Genomic DNA, 19305 nt, shown 5'->3' with positions numbered 1-19305 from the left:
GTTTTCGCCAAGACGCATAGAAAACCCTTCTGGCGGAAATTCTGAATGGAAATCCTTTGACGTCATCTGTGTGCACACATAAGAATTCGAAACTATTTATTTTCACCGTACACGAGAAATACAAATCATCCTACAACGAAATGGACACGAAAAAAAACATCTGCTCCAATTTCAGTGTAATAGTGGTCCCCTTCTATAACTCAAAAGGGTGACCTCGTTTGAAACAACAATTATTTTTACATAAATAGAGGCAATGGTATTCAGCGCACGCATGCAAACACTAAGAAATACTCAGAGAGTGCTTCTATTCACATTGACTGCGAGTGAACTTAAGGTTTCAGCAGGCGAATATGTAAAATATATTTTTAGTAACCATAATGTACCGTAAAAAGTCATATCTTGAACAGAAGCTTGTAAAACATAATTTAAACAAAAAATCACATCTGGTATGGAACTTTAGAAGTAAAGTGTTAAAAAAAATGCTTGACACCAACTTAACTAGCATGAAAATCTCACGTCTCAATAATAAGGCACAATGGCAATTATTGTAAATGATGAAATAGTAAAGTACTTGGAGCACACCACCTCTATTCCTAGTGGGAAATATAATTATATAATTTATATAAATTCTCTCCTATTGTAACTGACGTGAATTAAGCGCGTGCAGATAGTCGGAAGCTCAGAATATATATCTGTTTCAAATAGGTACAAGAAAACATACATAAATATGTGCTGCATCCATGGAGCTTCAGGATATCAAAAAGTTATGAGGAAGAAAATGGAAACAACTTCACCAACAAAAAAGAGAAGGAGAATATTTAAGAACTGTCGGAAAAGAAAACAAAAACAGAATACAAAACTGCAACGACAGAAACATTTGTCATTCAGTCTACCAAAAAGCATTTGTACATTCGTTATACTTGAAATTAGGCTACCAGTACGAATCAGTTACCGAGTATTTTGTTTGAATTCCTAATTCTGCGTCGTCGAAGTGGGTCATTATGAATGCCAACAGCTATAAACTGGCTGATCATATCCGGTGTAACGCCAAAATATGCAGCCAACCAACTTCATGAGGTTTAATTTAAAATTTAAAAACATTGACGCAATCACAGACCGAATAATAAATGAAACGATATATATTCATGACCTTACGAATGTCTCATAAGAAGTTTAGTCGTACATTCGCAACGGTATATGGGCCAAAAAAGTACATAGCCAGTATAAGACGACTAATAGCAAGAAAAGGTCAATGTCCAGATTAAAATGCGAATAATTCACTGTCTTACGCTAAACGTTTTGACACTTACCATGTTAGAAGAAATGTCTGGTTTGGTCTTGAAGACGACAGCACACGTAGCCTTCAGGGAGCCGAGGGTGAAAAATCGCGACACTGTTTTGGACCCGAGAGCAAGTCTTCCTGAACACCTGCAAACAGAAAATAAAGCCCAAAAATAAAAAGAGCCATTAAAAATATCTGCAATTATGATTAGAATCATGTAAATAAAGCGCCCTCGAGAGACAGGGCGTACTCACTATGGTAAAGACAAATGCCTGCTCATGGATAGGGCATATTCATTTCCTTGAAGCATAAAATTAAATACGAGCGTCAATATAACACTATTATCACGCATGAAACAAAGACAATGAAAACAATTTTTACTTAACACAGTGAAGTACACGTTAAAAAGGTAAATTTTGGCATCAATCTATCTTCAATAAAGAAAGTCGCAAATCGTGTTAGTTACACCATTTATAACTTGAGAACAGCTGTACCGATTTTAATGATATTTGGTTTTTTGAAAAATCTCAGCCTCCGATAACAGAATAAGGATTAAAAAATAGTAAAGTAACGAAAAGAATTAATCTTGTTCTTAGGGGTTTCTGGAGGTGGTAACACTGTAAAAGCTTTCCTGTCGGTCGAAGCTGGATGATTTGTTTTGTTTTGATCGATTTAATGACTGAGATTCGTAAAAATATTAAAAATATGTTAATAATTAAAAATATTAAAAGTATTGAAATATTATAAATCGAGCTACGATGGAGTTGAGTCGTCAACAAACACGTAACTACTGTGTGTGTAAAAAAATCTCCAAGCAATTGTTTGCCATCGGTAACGGCCGTATTAAAGCATTATTATTTATAAATTAAAATAAAAAAGTTCATTAAGATTCATCCTTGAACTCATTTATGTGAATACGAGCACGAAATACCAATTCTTTGTCCATACATTTCGAATATATAATTAAAATTGAATTTAAAACGCTATATCAACGCTTCCATACCACTAATTGGTAAGTGATTCGTACTGTGATTCATCCCCGGAGTTCATTTTTACCGAAAATAAACCGAGTTATATAAGGAATCCAAAATTGAGGAGGTATAGAAGTTCTCCTGCCAGGGTTGACGAATGACAAGAGATAGATGAAGTAGAATAATAGCCCAATTAAAGCTTTCATCAAAAAGGGGCATCTACTCGTAGCTGGGTAGAAAAACATAGAATTAAAGAAACAATTAACTAGGACTTACAATACGGTGGTTTTCTATTTTTTATTGCCTAAATAGAAATATCCTCCTGGAGTACGTATTTCACGGTTTTAGATTTTTAAATTACGATATCTATTTTTCGCGATTAAATGACAAGTGAAAATTGTCATGCGCGCGAAAATGATACGGCTAAGTATGAATGCTGAGAAAAGCCCGTTTGAAGTCATTCTGGTTCCAGCTGACGCCTTGTGAGGCCACCTTGGTGCAAGGCTATGAGCGCCGATACGAAGCAGGCTGCTATCAGGTAGCAGAGTACACTGCTAGCATGTAGCGCTTGGTTGAAATAAGGATAATTAATACCCTATCAAACGAAGGAAACTTTCCGACCATTGGCAATTTTAATAAGTGATTTTTAAGAAATGTTTCCCTGAGCTCTGTGTCTCATTCATGCATTGGTAATCCCAGACGATGTAAAACTCCTGACAACTCTTATAGCATCTGGGCCCCTGCGAGGTCACGTGTAGTGGCATCGCATTGCAGCCAATATGGCCCTTTTCAAATGAGGTTAAAATTGACCGTTAACATTCGTAAAAACTGGGATTTCTAAAACCAAATAATTGATATATTATGAATAAACTAATGAAGGGTAACGAATCGCAATCAATGCCTATTCTTTGATGAAGGAAACTACCCTATTGGAGAATGTATTTTATGGTTGTGAGGCATTGACGACGGCACCAGCAGATAAGTCAAGGTTGGAAGCATTCAAAATGTGGTGTTACATAGGAATAATGAAGATCAAATGGATTGCTCGACGGTCGTGTAATTAATAAGAGTCTTAAGAATACGAGCCAAGGAAATAGGACGAAAAAATGCTGGAGGCGTTTGAGATGCGGGTGTGGAAAAAACGGAAGAGGCAGAGGGGGCGAATGGGTAGAGTAACGAATGAGGTCTAGATATTTTAGGTGAGGAGAGGAACATTCTAGATGAGATACAGAAGCGACAAGGTTTCGGACGAAGCGAGTACTTAAGAGTGAAGAGGATGCTAAAAATCAATATGGAGAGAAGAACGTTGGGTAAACAAGGAAGAGGAGGGAAAGAATAGGACCCGTAGATGAAATGGAATAAACATAAATGGAATAGGAGTGGGATGCTAAAGTTGAGTAAGACGGACAAGCGGGGTGATCCGCAAAAAGCTCCATGTAAACATTTAACTTTACCGGTAGAATATCTTTAATAACTTGCGTTATAAATTAGATTATAGGAGAATTGAGCGGAGAACTCTGCCATAACAGGTTTTCTGCTTGAAATTAACGGTATTAGAAGCAAATGGTTGAGTCAAGATAGAATCTTCTTAGGATACTAAAATTTGGCATTGCTTATAAGCGGACAAATGAGATGGTTGGCAATGAAACCTTAACAGCAAATATCATCCTCTCTCACCCAAAAAACACATTGATATCGTACAATCGGAATAAACTAAAATATAATAATAAACTAAAATTGGAAATGCAATCGATTTTAAGGAAATTCTTTATTCCTAGATATTTATGTCCAATATCAGTAGTTCGTTGGGTAAATTGTGCCCTAGTTGAGTCAAGGCTGCAATATGGCATTTCTTGCTGGGGAGGAACCTACCTTTCTAGTATTAAGCCACTGCAGATTGCCCAAAAACACTTATAAGGGTGATATTTAGGCAGCCAAAAACTGAGAACTCAGTGCATCTTTTCTAAAAACAATGTTCTGCCACTTAAGATGCTCAAGATGTTTCACATTCGTGGGGGAAACAGCGCAAAACCCATTGAATATTCAAGTAAAATCAGGTCAAAAAAAGACATGTCTCTGACATATCTCTAGGCTTAGGAACAGTTATACCAAAGCCCAAAAATGAAGTCTTCAAACAGACACATCCTTTTCCTGCACCGAAATTGTTCTGTTTCCTCTCGGTTGAAATATTGAGTAAAAACTCTATGGCTTTGTACTACAACAAACTACAACAATGGCTTATATCCCAAGAGAGTGAAAATACTTAAAAATTGTTAAAAGTTGTTATATAACCCTGATAATTTTTATTTGTTATTTCTTTTGTTTTTTCATTGTTAACAGTTATCATTCCTACTAGTATTTCTAAAAATATTCTATTTTCTTTTTTAAATTCATGGTTTAAGAAATGACAATCTAGGGGTATTTTAAATATTCAGGTACAACTATAAGGTGCCTATATTCTACTTTACTGCCTTATTTATTGTATACATGACTTTTGCCATTTATGAATAAGTAGAATAAATATTATTATATTATTATTATTATTATACTAAAAAAAGAAGGTGACAAAGAAACGTTAAGTCCCGAAAATCCCCATCTTTTACGCAAATAAACATTGATATAGTAATAAAAAAGAAGGTAAACATAAATAGTCAGCAGCATTCAACTAAATCATTTTATCTCCTCCAATCATCTCAAGTACTCACTAATTACTTACCCACACTCCAACTCAAGAACACTACGTTTAACGCTTCAAGGAGTGAAAAATAACAGGAGCTGGTGTATCAAGAGAATCGCGGTTTGGAGAAACGTGTACGCTGGTGGCGCTAATTACGAGCTTGGAATAATGTTCGAGGCGTTCGCGAGCCTCAGAGACGCTTCTAGCAACCGAATTAGGTTCGCAGTGATCCGCTTGGGTGAGCCCTCGCTCAGTAGGCTGCGTAACAGTTTCCGAGGGAAGACGCCCTGGAGATAAAGAGCACTACCGATTGCACGGCGATGACAGGAAATAATTCGCTCGGTAACCAAAAGGAGGCAAGGAATTGATAAAGTATCATAGCCGTATTGGAACATAAACACAGGGGAATAATTTTTAACACAATTTCTGTTGACTTAGAATTTTTAATTGTTTAAGGTAGTTAAAGCGCCGCGGTGAAAGCAACAAGAATTTAATGAAACTTTGGCCAAATGGTATTTGAAAGACGAACTTTCAATGATCCAAAGAAAAAAGAGAATCCAATGTGCCGTTTTAGAGATATAAGACGGTAAAATTAGTATAAATTAACATGGGCTCTCATGGAGAAACAAGTTTTTTTCGAGCCTGCGAAGGTTTTTGTAACAAGAAGTTGTCGAGACGAAACTCATCGGAAGCAAATTTTCGTTGAAAATCACAATGTGTGAGGAAAAGGATAATTCCACGATGAAATAAGAAAGATATTTGCGAAACACTGCCTGAAACTGGCAAGAAGGCCGCCGGAATCTCTGATACAAACATCGCAAAACGACAACAAGTACGCCCACTTCGCCTAAATTACGCAAACATATTTAGCTTCTCGGCTTTTACATACGTCGTGAACAGTTCAGTATACAAATGTTGTAAGTAGTGTTGAAACTAGTCAATTTGAGTACCCTAAATACCCTTCAAAATCATTTTTGACGTTTGCATATTGCAGAGGTGCAAAATTTCACACACATTTCATTCCTAATTATTTTTTATTTTATTCAAACTTTTTTGGCTACTATTTTGCGTAAATAATAGGTAGCCAAGTGCATCACTTGATTTCAGTCGATGCCACTGTAACTAACTTAAGGGTAAAATAGGCATACTGGTTTCAAAAATGTAGTTGGCTATCTTCTTCCAAGCTAAGATTTTTCTCTGCATTTTATGTGATTATGATCACACTGCTGGGTTGAGCATGGAACACAGGAGGCATCATGGTACTAATTGGCTGGCATTAACCTTCTCCGATTGATGCCGTAGGAGACTAGCCACAGGTGTGTAGTTGTTCAGTCACGTCGGAGATACTGTAGTGAAACGCAGTCACTTAGTCAGACATCTGCTGTAGGGGGATATTGGGTGGTTTGTAGGGTGTCTACACTGATATTTTGCTGTCTGTCGTCGACAAATCATACATTTCATTAAATCAGCAGTATATTTCGTTTCAAAAATAATTATGAAAGTTACATTTCAATAAAAATATCTTTTTACATGCTAATTTTGTACGAATTGTGAGAAAAAAAGAGGATAATTTGTGGCTTTTAAAGTTGACGTAATACATAAAAACCGAGGTTATTTTCTTATCCAGGGGCCAAAAGTTAATCAAAAACTAGTCACAAATGACAAAAAAATCGCTGTCCCCCGTTTAACCAATCCATTAGCTGACGTAGTCATAGTTACAGCGTATCATAGCCATTTGCGGGGATCAGTCGACGGTATTTAGCTTTTAAATTGTAGTTTCCACGCTTATTGCCAGCTTCTAATTGGAGGAACTTGCATGCAACAAAGAGGTTATTATTATTAGGACATAGCGGTTTCGAAGGGGCATCTCTTGAAAGCTAGGCCTTCTTTCACGATCTTCGCACTTATATAAATTGGTTGATTAAAGAAGGGAACCGATAGTTTAGGTCACTTGCGCCGTAGGGAGGGCTAAGATGTAAGGGTGAGAGAAAGACAGAATAAAAGTTATTCTCCACTCAACCCATTATTACCCAATGTTGCTTCTAAGTAACATCTAAAATGTAAACATTTTCAGCTCTATTCAGGAAAAATTTAAAATATGTGTTATTTTCTGCTGTAAAGTTTAATGGCGAAATATGTAGCTGCTACTATAATTATGATTGAGTAGAAAATTTCCTAATTTTTCAAATGAGGAGTCTTGAAATCTAACTTCCCCCAAAAGCAGCTCTGGGTTAGAGAGGAATAATAAAATTCACCTAGAAAACTACGGCCTCAAGTCCCATCCGACAGGTGGAGCTACAATTTGCTTTATATATACGAGTTGCTGGAAATAGAAATTTGAAGTGTTCTCCATTCAACATTCGGCTGAAAAATCTCCTTCGCGGCCAGGATTTAAAGCTCACACTAACCACTTGGTGAAAGCCCTAGCCACCAAAACGAGCCCGATCCACCACTTAACTGTAGCATGCTTCATGGCCAAGATTACGAATAATAACAGTAAATATTTTCATTTCAAAGATATTTAGATATTGATTTCCCATTTTAAAGCTCGTCAAACGTAGTCGTACATTCTTTTCAGTTCACATGAACATCATGGTATAGATACATCCTTTTAATTTTAACTGTTTCATCACTAGTAGTTTTCCTGATCTGTTAATGAAACAATTAACCAGTTAGGATACCTTCATTAATCCGTATAGCCAATGTATAACCATTACAGATCCAATACATATCACCAGCTAACATGTTTTAACCCATTCAAAACGTTTTGGGGGTATAGAAGATTTTACTTCGAAACGGTCGAAAGGTTTTCCTGTTAAGTATTTGAGCACCCCAAAATACGACATTACCATGGGAATAAAAATCTAAGCAAATATACATCAATACCAAGGCCCACTAATATCATCCGTTTCAAGATATTTACAACACCAAATATTTAAGATTTTCCAAATGTAATGACTGCTATTCACCACAAGATAACCAGAAGGGACAACCCAAAATAATTTCAAAATACACGTTAAGGGTCAAAAATGATGAAGGCAAGAAAAAAAATTATGTCCAATGTCCATAATCCGCCAACTCAAGAGCAAGTTGAAACAAAACAAGTAAACACGATTCGGATGCAAAATATTACAGAAATATCTCAAAAACACCGCGGGGATAAATAAGGAAGTTATAGCAGAATAAAATAGAAATATCCTAAACAGAGCCATTTCTCCAGGAAACTGCATGGATACAACGTTATTTTTTTAATTTTTAAAAAGGCGTCACTAGCAGGTCAGCATCTGGGAAAGAGTGGAGGATATTTCTTTTGCCCGAAAAAGACCAACCCATCCACCGGTCCAGTTGCCTTTGAAAGACTCCAAGGCTCCGAAGCATAAAAATATGAAATTCATGTCGCGGGCAGCTTAGGTGATAAAACTTTAGGGCATTAAATATTTAAGCTTCTGTTATTTTTGGGAACGACCGGGTACATTTTATCTTTTAAAAAATATGCCGTTGAGATTGTAAAACCACTGCAGCGACGCTCTTCAAAGTTACCGACCCAGTCCACAAACAAGGAAGTGAGAAAAGAGGAAATGTCTCGCAATAAAATTCTCTCCAAGTCATCAAACCCACAGGGTTATCGGGATGGTTTCTGATAATTTTTTTTCTATTTGGGAAAGAAACCGACTTCATAACTAGCTCAGCGGGCCTAAACAAAGTTCATGGTACGGTATTTGGAGGATGCGATCGTAAGCTAAGTTCGTTTGCGCCATTAGGAAAGGGTGGAGAGAAACCCGGCGTCGTCATTAGCCTGTTCTTAGCGCAAGACGTTAAGGGGACCACGGATTAACGTCCCATCCGACGGAAAGGAGTGCTGCACTGGAGGTACCCCCCATAAAACATTAAAGTAGGAAACGATCAGCCTCTGAAAAATCTCTCCCACCCCCGGGATTCGAACCCGGACCATCTGCATAGGAAGCTCTAGCTCACTCTAGCCACCATACCAACCCGCACGTATCCCTAACAACATTCGTGCTATGGATACGTAAGTCAGGGCAAGAACATTGCAACAAATGAACGGCAGTGCAAAAGGTGTATCGGCGTCTCATGGTATACGTTGCGGGTGGAGCGAAAATACGGCTCCAGATTACGTCAAAAATCTAAAAGACAAGATAGCTTTGAACTTATCGAGGGGAACTAACTTTTAAAAAAATTGGGCGATTTCTGAATAAATTAGACTTCATAACGGGTATAAAAAGATCTTTGAATTAAAAAGTGTGCGAGAGATGCTACCACGCACTTCGCAATACCGACTTCAAAACAAGCTCAGCAGACCTAAACAACATTCATGCTAGGGATACGCAAGTCAGGGCAAGAATATCGCAGCAAATGAACGGCAGTGCAGGCGAAACGGCGTCTCACTGATTCCAAGTATAAGGTGCGGGTGGAACGAATATAAGGCGGCAGATTAACTCCAAATTTTAAGAGACAAGACAGCTTTGAACTTCTCGTCGGGAACAAAATTCTCAAAAAAATACGGTAGAATGCAGAATATATTAGAATTCATTACGGATATAAGGAGATCTTTGAATGAAAAAGAGAGCGAGAGAAGTGTTACCTCGCACTGGGTGAGCATTTGGGAACCGGAGTAAAATACTAAGTTGGTTGATTAAACAAAAATGAAATGAAAGCAGCGCCATTCATTAAAAACTGATATGAGCAAGAAGGAGCGTTATAAAACTCATATATGGATTTAGCGATGGTAAAATCGATTTTGATTGATCTCCGAGTTTAGATCCAAATTCGATTTTTTAACTTCGATATTGACCATTTCATTTGGTCTCAGCAGTTTCGTTACCTACCTATGATAATGTCAACCGTGCCATGTGAAAATTTATATCTGAGGCCGGTAAAACTGGAAAGGCACTCATGAGGAATGCACATGAGTTAATCTCCATTAAAAATTTAAGTGAAGGTGAATGGTTCCAAGCGGTGATCCCAAAACTTTAATTGGCATGCATTTGTAAATGTTTACTTATAATAATTCAAGCATGTATTACTATTTTATTTTCCATTGCTCAAATTTGAAGTTTTTTTCGAATGAGCAATAAACATATTTTGGCAAAAAATGTTTTTTTTTAAAAGAACGGTCGATATTTTCGATTAATCGATGTATTAGTTCAAATAAGTTTAACAGATCTTTTATTTATTTAAAATAGTGCAAATCTTGATTTTTGTTGAAAAGTCAAGATTTTTATTTCGATTTAAAATCGACTGCTCGAAAAATCGCTTTCAACCGACAGTTTCCCATCACTTCACCGATTATGCTGAGGTCTTTGAGAAACTATAAGGCTATAATTTACTCATACATAAGTAAAATACGTGTTGTATGATACGTAAGCCCAGTTTGCGATAAAATCGTACGGCTTACATTATATCGCACGTTTGGAAATCGATAAAATACTCCAATAACAGAGCATTTACAGAACATAAATTTATAAGTTACAGCAACAGAAAATTAGTGTCACAGTGACATCCAAAGTCATTAAGAGTGCAAAAGAGCCGCTACATGCATAACCATTGAAAGAATGTTTTTCGATATTGCTCAGAGGACACTACCATGCACTCGATATAAGAACTATGTGAGCCGTAATGCAATCAATACTTCATCCGCGCGAGCTTAAGTTAATCCATCCAGGCATTGAAACACCCAATATGGTATTAAACGGGCTAAAAAGATTTTACGAAAGAAGTGTTTGGTTAGAACATAGGAGAAACACCCACGCAACAGTTATCTGAACCCACTCGACAAAGTTTTCCCTCCGGAGGAGTTTCTAAGGTTTACGCTGAAAGAGGAAACTTATCGAAGCCATACGCCTGTTTTGGCTAGTTGCGATGCTATAATTAACCAGAATCAACTTTGAAATAAAAAATACTTCCTGGTAAACAATACGGATTGAAAACCATTTGCAAAAAAATTATTTCAACACGCTGAACTATACCAAATTATGTGAAAAATAGTAATAGTAAACCTAGTATTTTTTCACATAATCCATTGCACTGACCGGTTCTGATGAAATGTCATGGGGTGGACAGAAAAATATCAGACTGAAACTACCCGAAATTTACAGACTTCACAACCTGTTTCCACAATCCTCTAGGAAGTTTGACAGTAAAAATATAGTAATTAAGAATGATTCTTCTCTACAGAAGATGAAAGTGCGACATTAAGTATTAAGTACAGTTGATGTAATAACCCTTAAAATGAATACGAAAACTTACAATAAAATATGAATATTATCTGCTGAGGAGAATCATCTATATGGGGCCTTTCAAACGGGTTGCCTAAATTTCGAAGATATACTGAAGAGTATGAGAATCAAGAAAAAGTACCATGTGAATATTGTAATTTTTTCAGATATTTTTGTAGCATTCTCTGAAATTCCATGATTTTCCAAACACGCAAAATCCCGACACTCTCCAGGTTTCCATAGGAGTGACATCGTTTACACATCATAATTAGATATTTTAAAAAAAATCAAGGATAGTTGGCCTCAATTATACTTAACGGGAGATTGAGAAGCAAATTTTACGCAACAGAACGGTGAAGACACGAGGGAAAGTAAAAATATCGTGGGAAGTCAGGGCAGTTTTGAGACAGAATTATTGAAAATACAGAATTCAATTTGTCCGAGGTGGTCTTTTAACAACACATTGTTAAATCTATCAACCGCTGAAGCATTTTAAAAATTCTCAGATTAAAAATTTTCGTAGCCGTGCACGTCGAGAATGAGCGGAAAACACCTAGTTTTATCATTCTGACAGCCAATACTCCAACAACGTCATTTTGCCTTTCACTAAGTTTATTTCAATGCAAAGTCTACAACACTCTCACATAAGTATCTGCTGACGGATTTTAACAACAATGGCACTGAAATATTTAGAATAATTATAAATGAGGATATCCCGAAATACCAGTGATCACAAAGTATGCAAACTGCTACTCATAATTTCGGGATGAAAATTTAAATTTTATGATAATGGATGCGAATTTTGCTTCATGGATTCATCAAACCGTTTCAAAATCCTCATAAATCGGTCCCGAGCCATATTACTCCCAAAAAAAGACGAAAAAAGCTGCAGCTGAGCATCCAAGTAAACGGTAAAAAATACTATCCAACACCATGGTTACCAATAATTATCCACCATCAGATGTCACCAAACACCAAGTACTTATTCAATTACTTTCTATGCGATTATTTCCCCTTAATAAATTATTTATGATTCTGAAGCTAGTTTTTGGTGCTACCTCATGGATTTATGTATACTGAGTGATGCATGGCATTGAATCCCGAGTTAAGATGAAGCCACAATGACGAAACTTAAATTGGAAACACAATAAACTACCAAGCGAAATAATACAGTTCATTTATTTTGCTTAATTCATTCATTCGACCCTTAAAGGGCAAATATACTTGTCCGTGGGTTATTACAACGTCTCACATTTTCTTTTGAGGAAACAAGAAGGTTGTTTGTTCCTCAACTCAAGCACCAGCATTTAAATGACAGAGAATTGCTGTTATATATGCACTTAAAATAGATACCAGAAAAGAGAATTATACGAAACAATTGGATAAAAACAACACTCTTCTACTATTGAGTAAAGCCATGTGCCCAAAATAACCCACAATGGCCTATTTCTATATTGAGAGCACTTTATAAAGAACTAGCAACGTTCAGGTTTATAAATGATCTCAAATTCCATTTTTGAGATAGCCGGGATTTTATTTTATACTCTGGCTCAGAGTTTGCATCGCACTTTCAAGCTTTCAACATAAAATAAGTTTAGGTTGACGTTAGCTCACATAGAATGTCTAACGACTGCGTTGGGAAATTCAAATCTTGAATATGCATGGACACACGAAACTCAACGCTAAGAGCTCCTCAGAGACATAAATGGACTCGCTAAGAAGCTCATGAGGAGGACAAGACACAAAGGATATTGTAAAGAATAGGGGTAACAAGATACATCAAAAGATAGAAAATGGCGGGGAGAGTGCCTTTTAATTTAAGTGGAAAAGAGCGTCCAATTTCACACCCTCTGAGCCGAAAACTGCGGTGTGTTACGACAAATAGGTTATATTATATTTAAAATGCTCGAAGCGAAGTGCCAAAAACCTTGCGAGTGAGGGATCCACAAATACGATATCTGCTGTTATTGAATTTAGTTGGCTCGCTTTTTCCAAAAATATCAAGGGACTAAACACTTCACGCTTACGGTAGTGATTCTCTTTCTTTTGAATAAAATACGAAAATCTTAACCATCAATATGAGTAAAATTTCTCCAATAGCAAACTAATTATCTAGTGGTGACTGACCAATCGAAAAGCGTAACAAAAAAACTAGCCTTTAAATACGAACAGAAATATTTAAAGAGAGCTGTTAAGAGTGCCATCTTTTACTTAATATCGATTCTGTATGCATAGAACATAGCTGCTTGTAATGCTCACTTTTATTTCACAGTAACTCATTTTTCATTTACACACGAGTTGCATCGGCATATATTTGATAAAAATAATTTCTAAACAGCTATTCTCAGTGATTAACATCTCTATTAATCACTTTTAAATGGTAAGGGTCAGCGAATTATACCAGAAAATCTCTTATGGGGTCTGTAGCCAGCCTGTAAGATTGTTGCGTGCATGTGCGCCTATTGGAATTGCTGTCTTAAATCTTTTTGTTAGTATTTAACGGCTAGTTTGTTTGTTAAATTTGTCAATTTTTCGATCACCACTAGATAAAGCTTTTGCTATTGGAGAAATTCAACTCTTATTAATGGCTAAGATACTCATATTTTATTCAGAAGAAATAAAATCAATATCGTAAGCGTAGGTTCCTTGGTCTTTTGATATTTTTGGAAAAACTGAGCCAACTAAACGCGATGACAGCAAATATTATCTTTGTGGATCCCTTACTTACTAGGTTTAGGCACCTCGAGCATTTAAACCTAATATACCCTATTTGTCGTAACGCACCTCAATTTTCCGTGCATCATACTTAGGCATCTAAGGCAAAAATCATAAAGTTTATCAACGAATTTATGCGAGTTTCGGCTTACTCTTTTGCAAAAACAATTATTTACGATATCCTACTTTAACTGGGAAACGCAACAACGCTCATAAACTGGGCATTAACACGCAGAGAGGGGCGAAAGGCAGGGCGTGGCAGCTCAGGAAATGAAGTCCCACCAACACACCCAGAGAATAGCCAGGAAAGGAAAGCATGCAGTCATTTGATAAGCCACCGCAAACAGTAATGGAGATGTGGGAATAGCATTCGTCAGCAAAAAAAATATCTCCACAAGTGCGGAAATTGATATCATTCCGAATCCCATTAGGCGCGAACAATGGCGTCTACTTTCTGCCAAGATCTAGGGCAAGATGCATCTCCCTTGAAAGTTAAATGATCCTCTTCCTTACTCAAAAATTAAGAAAAAAAAGAACTTGGAAATTTCCAACACGAATTAAATGTACTGGCCCGCAAAAGCATCATCATCTGGACGCTAAAATACCAACATCCAATTTAACCAGCACTAATAAAATGAACGAAGCGGTCAGATCTCGTAGGCAGAACAGTAAAAATATTTCAGGCTCATTATAAAGGAAACACATTTTTTAGAGTACCTACTAGGCATTAATTCCAGCCGGCCTTTTTCAAAAGATACATCTGAAAATTCCACTATAGTTTTTACTCGGCTGTGTACCAAGAGACGTTAAGAACAAACAGCTAAAGAAATACATGTAATCAATTCAGCAGAGCGAGTACCACATTAGCATTTGACTTCGTACGCGTTTAAGCGCGGACAAGAGATGATTTAAACACCAAAAGCAGAAATTTTCTCATAAAAATCACAATCAAACTAAATCCTGGTGACTAAACTAAAACATAACGCTGAAGAACTAGATAGTTTTTTTTACTATTATGCTGCAATATTATTAAAATTGTTACCAGCATAATATTTAAACAATTTTCTTCGATTATGGTTCGGTTCCACAAATTTACTACGCCTGTCACCAGCGCTTTTCCTCTTTCTTATGCCTCGTCACTTGATGAATTACGAGCGGAGAGGTGGATACTCGCCGAAGTCTCGACACAAAAGATAAGATGTAGAAGAGGTCACATATATTAATAGGGAGCTCCTTTTGTGCAAGCTAGCGCTGACAGACCAAGATGGAGGGTGATAGACCGGAGTTCTAGGCCGTGATAAGTGAAATGAGGACGCAATAGCTCAACTTGGAGATACACAAAAGACTGAAGCAGAACTGATATTTAGAGGAGACTGGCTGAAAAGTCAATTAATTTCCAACGAGAAAAGAAAGGCAAATGAGGTAAAAGATAGGGCTTTCGGCCCAGAAGGGATACTTGGATTTGGCCTTGTGTTACAATACTGCACTGAATATGATTCGTTACCCTGAATTAAAATACTGCTATTTATTTCTCCTCAACACCATTCAATCACTTAATGCTTAACCTTAAGTTTGGTTTGGTTAGCGCTCACTTCATAAAAAGCCTTAAGGAAAAAAACAATCGCAGTGAGCGAAAATCAAATATAATTTAAGTCTCCTTTCTTCCATTACTCTCCAAAGAAACTAATTTTGTCTATCTATTTAAGTCAGTCGGCTCCTGACTTTGTATGGATTTTTCTTTTCTAAATTCTGTGATAAACCAAGCAAAATAATCATTTGAAATAATATTTATATGAATATTCATCACCTATCTTCAGCGTAAGGAAGCAACTCATTGGTCTTCAACTGCCTAACACTTCTATCTGGATATTTTTATAGCTGTCGTTACAATATTCTACCCTTATTGGATTCATTTTATCTATACTTCAGATATTCTTAGTGATTCGTATTATTTTGATGCAGCTTTAAATGGAATAGTAAAACTTTCATCGCGTGCGCTTACTGCAACATATCTGTAATATCATTTTTTACAGCTGTGCCATCAAACTTCGCGTGAATCGAGTTTTATCTTCAATCTACCCACTTTGCTGTCTCCCATCGATTCTTTCACTTTGGTGGCGACGTATACACTTGATTTAACAGGTTTTTATTTACAAAGTTGATGCACTCCGGTGTGGAATGGAGAAATTTTTACATTTGATGAAATGAACACGGCTATGGCAAGCGGGAACGAATACTTTGTAGATTACATTCATTTATTTCTTTAAATTTATTATTATTCTGTCGGTTAACCGCCTCAGAGCAATTTAAGCGTGACCTACATGTCTCCAACAATGTGCCGTTTGCCTTTCACGCATTCCACATGCACACCTCTAAATGAGCCTATTTTTTCACTATTTTAATTCCTTCATTTTATTCCCTCCGCGAAAGGAGTGAGGGAAAGAAAAATAATAATAAAGGTAGGAAAAAAATGGGGCAGGGGCGCTGTCTGCCAGTTAACTTGGAAAAACCCCACGGCTCTAATTTCAAATTTATAATAGAAAAAACCGGCGCATTGAAAACGAGAAAACGTCAGACTGTTGGGGTCGAGTGCTGGCTTGTGTGCGCTTCTGGGGAGTGACTAGTGTGGTTTCGAGTTGAAAGGGTCCGCAAGGCGCATGCGCGGTGGCCCTCGACCTCAAACTACCCCACCCCACTCCACACGACCTCTCTCCTTACCCCTCTCTCTTCCGCTGAACTTTCTCGCCCAAGGAATGCCGGGAAAATTTCCTCATTGTCCGTCATTGAGTAAATAAAAATTAGATTAGGGGATTCCTCAACCCCCCCCCCCCCCTATTAATAGAAATGACATTTCTTGCTGCGGAAATAGGTATTTTATTCTCAAATCGATAGGCGGCCCATTTCATCACGGCTATCGAAACCTTAAATATCGGCTTGTTGTGTGTGAGCTTGAAACTTACTCCCCGTATCCCGCGCCCTTATGCGTGAGCCCTCAATCAATATTCCATCGATCCGATTAATGGCGGAACGCTGGCTTTCATTACCCACAGTGCTCCGCGGAACGTTAATTTTGAAAGGTGTGGAGTGACCTTGCATTAGACCTTTTCGGCTAGCTTAACAACCAGTAAAATACGAGCATTAGTGATAAAACTACCCACTACCTGTTAACTGCACCTGACAATTTCTAAGGTGACTGGAGCCATAATCATGGCCCATAACAGGCCGAGTTCTGACGAACTCCTACCGGCGAATCGATTAACTTATAAAGTGCTGAATTTTTCAAATTTAAGTGGCGCTTCTTTCAACTATGACGCTTCTCATATCATAAAGATAGGTAGAAGTGGGATTATAAACATTACACTTTATCGACTATTTATTATTAATGACTTTTTTCCAATTGAATGCGAAGCTTATTCTAAAACATAAACCCCTTAATACTCGCACATGAATTTTTGAAGTAACTACCTTTTTTGACAATTTATACATTTTAAGGGAATTCAATTCAAATTCCAATCGCCTTCAATTTTTCCAATTTATTTGAAACTTTTCAAGTACAAAATAACATCTTACTTGACTTACAAGCACCAAAAAGCTCGTCCTTCAAAATGTATATGCCTTGATGAATTCACCTGTGTAAAATACTCACTATGTGATAGGTAATAAATCATATGAAGTCTTCGAACCCTTAATTATATGATTGATAAAACAGATATATGTTAATAAGAGCTATTGAGCCAATGATCCGAAACCCTGAAAATTTTACTTTCTATTACAAAAATATGCTGCTCTACCCAATTTTGAGTAAAGAAGAAATTTTGAACGTGCCCAATCGAATATAATTGAATGAGAACAAAATTTACCCTATACTCCATAGTTTTTAAAATACGATAAATAAACAAAACCTAAGATTGACGAGATTCAATAATTACACTCGAAAAATGTTTTCCATATTATACTTCCGTACTACCCAGGCAAAATGTTTTCAGTCCTTCAGAATTTTTTTCCTGCGACTTATTTCTTAACTATCTTTCTGGTGCACGCTTTCCCTAGTAATACACTTAATCCCATAAGGTGAAGTGATGAAAACATAAGTTAACTCACTACCATTATCTCGGAGAAAAGTCACCCAAGGCAAAGCAATCGTCCGTGAAGTCTATGTAAATTTACGTAGTCAACTCGCTTATGTGATAATCATAGCTAAAGTAAGCATTACATGAGTTAAAGATAAATGATCCATGTTACATTCGTTTTGAGATACTTAAAAATAACACATATTCCACGCTGAAAAATTCTTTCTTTTCCACGGAGTCACTCATTTTAGGATTTCAACGCCATTTGTAACTTGCATGAAATTAAAGTCGAAAAATACATGGGAAAGGTATTAATTAAAAGGTAATTTCAGAGATCACTTTAATTTCCTCTCACATCCTAAATTGATTTTAATGGCATTCGACTCATAGAAAATGCACCTTCCCCATTCCCACTTTGTATCAAGCCCACTTGAGGCGTGAAAAATAGCAAAAAAAGAATTAATTCGCATTCTAAATTAATAAAATTACACCTCATCGGGTTAAGACAATCTCTTATGACACCCGAAAAAAAAGTACCCATGAAACATGACGACCCCGCAATTAGCTATTTTTCTTTTACTTCATTGATATTAATAAAGAGCTATTAGGCCTTCATCCACCAATAGTGAAGGATGCTAATCACTAGAAGAAAGGAAAGACGTTTACGTCATTTCACATGAGAATGCCATGCGGGCCTGAATATTGAAAGTTTAGGTTGATAGTAGGATAACTAAGATAATCATCAGGATAAATCCCCAATATTTATAGCAGGCTGGTATTCATGCCTTAACAATGAAGTAGAGCAATTTATGCTACAAAAAGGATAGAGTAGGTATCAGGACCAGAATATAAACAAATATGTTCCATGTAATTTAAAAAATACGTATTAGGACGAACGTACCACCGATTGACAAATGTTTTTGTAAGTGATAAAGGTATATAAATACGTGTTAGGCAATCACTTTTACAATTCGGAGCGGGAGTATAAATTATCCTCAAAAGTATGCAATTCACATTACGCTCGTGTAATGCGTGAATGCATCAATATAAAGTGAAGGATGGAATCAATCTGTAGGTCGGGCTGCACTTACGCAATCAGTGGTTCATGCCGAAGATTAGATTGGGTTGGTTAGGATAGAGCTCACCCCAGACTACGCCACAGGCGTATTTCCTGGAGTGTGTATTACCTAGACAACCTCGAACTTCGGGGATTGTTTAGGGCATTTATGGATATCTCACTGGATAATTAGGAGCTATAAGACACGATGGCAGTGAATATTTCTCGGGTTTCACACCAAGTAAAGTCCCGTATGTCTCCTTCAACCGTTTTGAAGCGCATTATCACAGTTTCACA

The 19305-nt window shown here is 36.9% G+C and overlaps 1 protein-coding gene across 1 annotated transcript in view; it reads right to left on the bottom strand.

Annotated features, from left to right (window-relative positions):
- LOC124161181 (diacylglycerol kinase delta) overlaps positions 1-19305 on the bottom strand; it is a 444246-nt gene that overhangs the window by 367902 nt on the left and 57039 nt on the right. The window contains exon 2 of the mRNA XM_046537414.1: positions 1311-1428. The gene's annotated coding sequence lies outside the window, so the exon portion shown is untranslated. The remainder of the gene's footprint in view (positions 1-1310; positions 1429-19305) is intronic.

The sequence above is a fragment of the Ischnura elegans genome, chromosome 6 (genome assembly GCF_921293095.1).
Source record: "Ischnura elegans chromosome 6, ioIscEleg1.1, whole genome shotgun sequence".
Classification (NCBI taxonomy): Eukaryota; Metazoa; Arthropoda; class Insecta; order Odonata; family Coenagrionidae; genus Ischnura; species Ischnura elegans.
The sequence above is the reverse complement of the archived record's forward strand: the minus strand, read 5'-3'. Positions and strand labels throughout refer to the sequence as shown.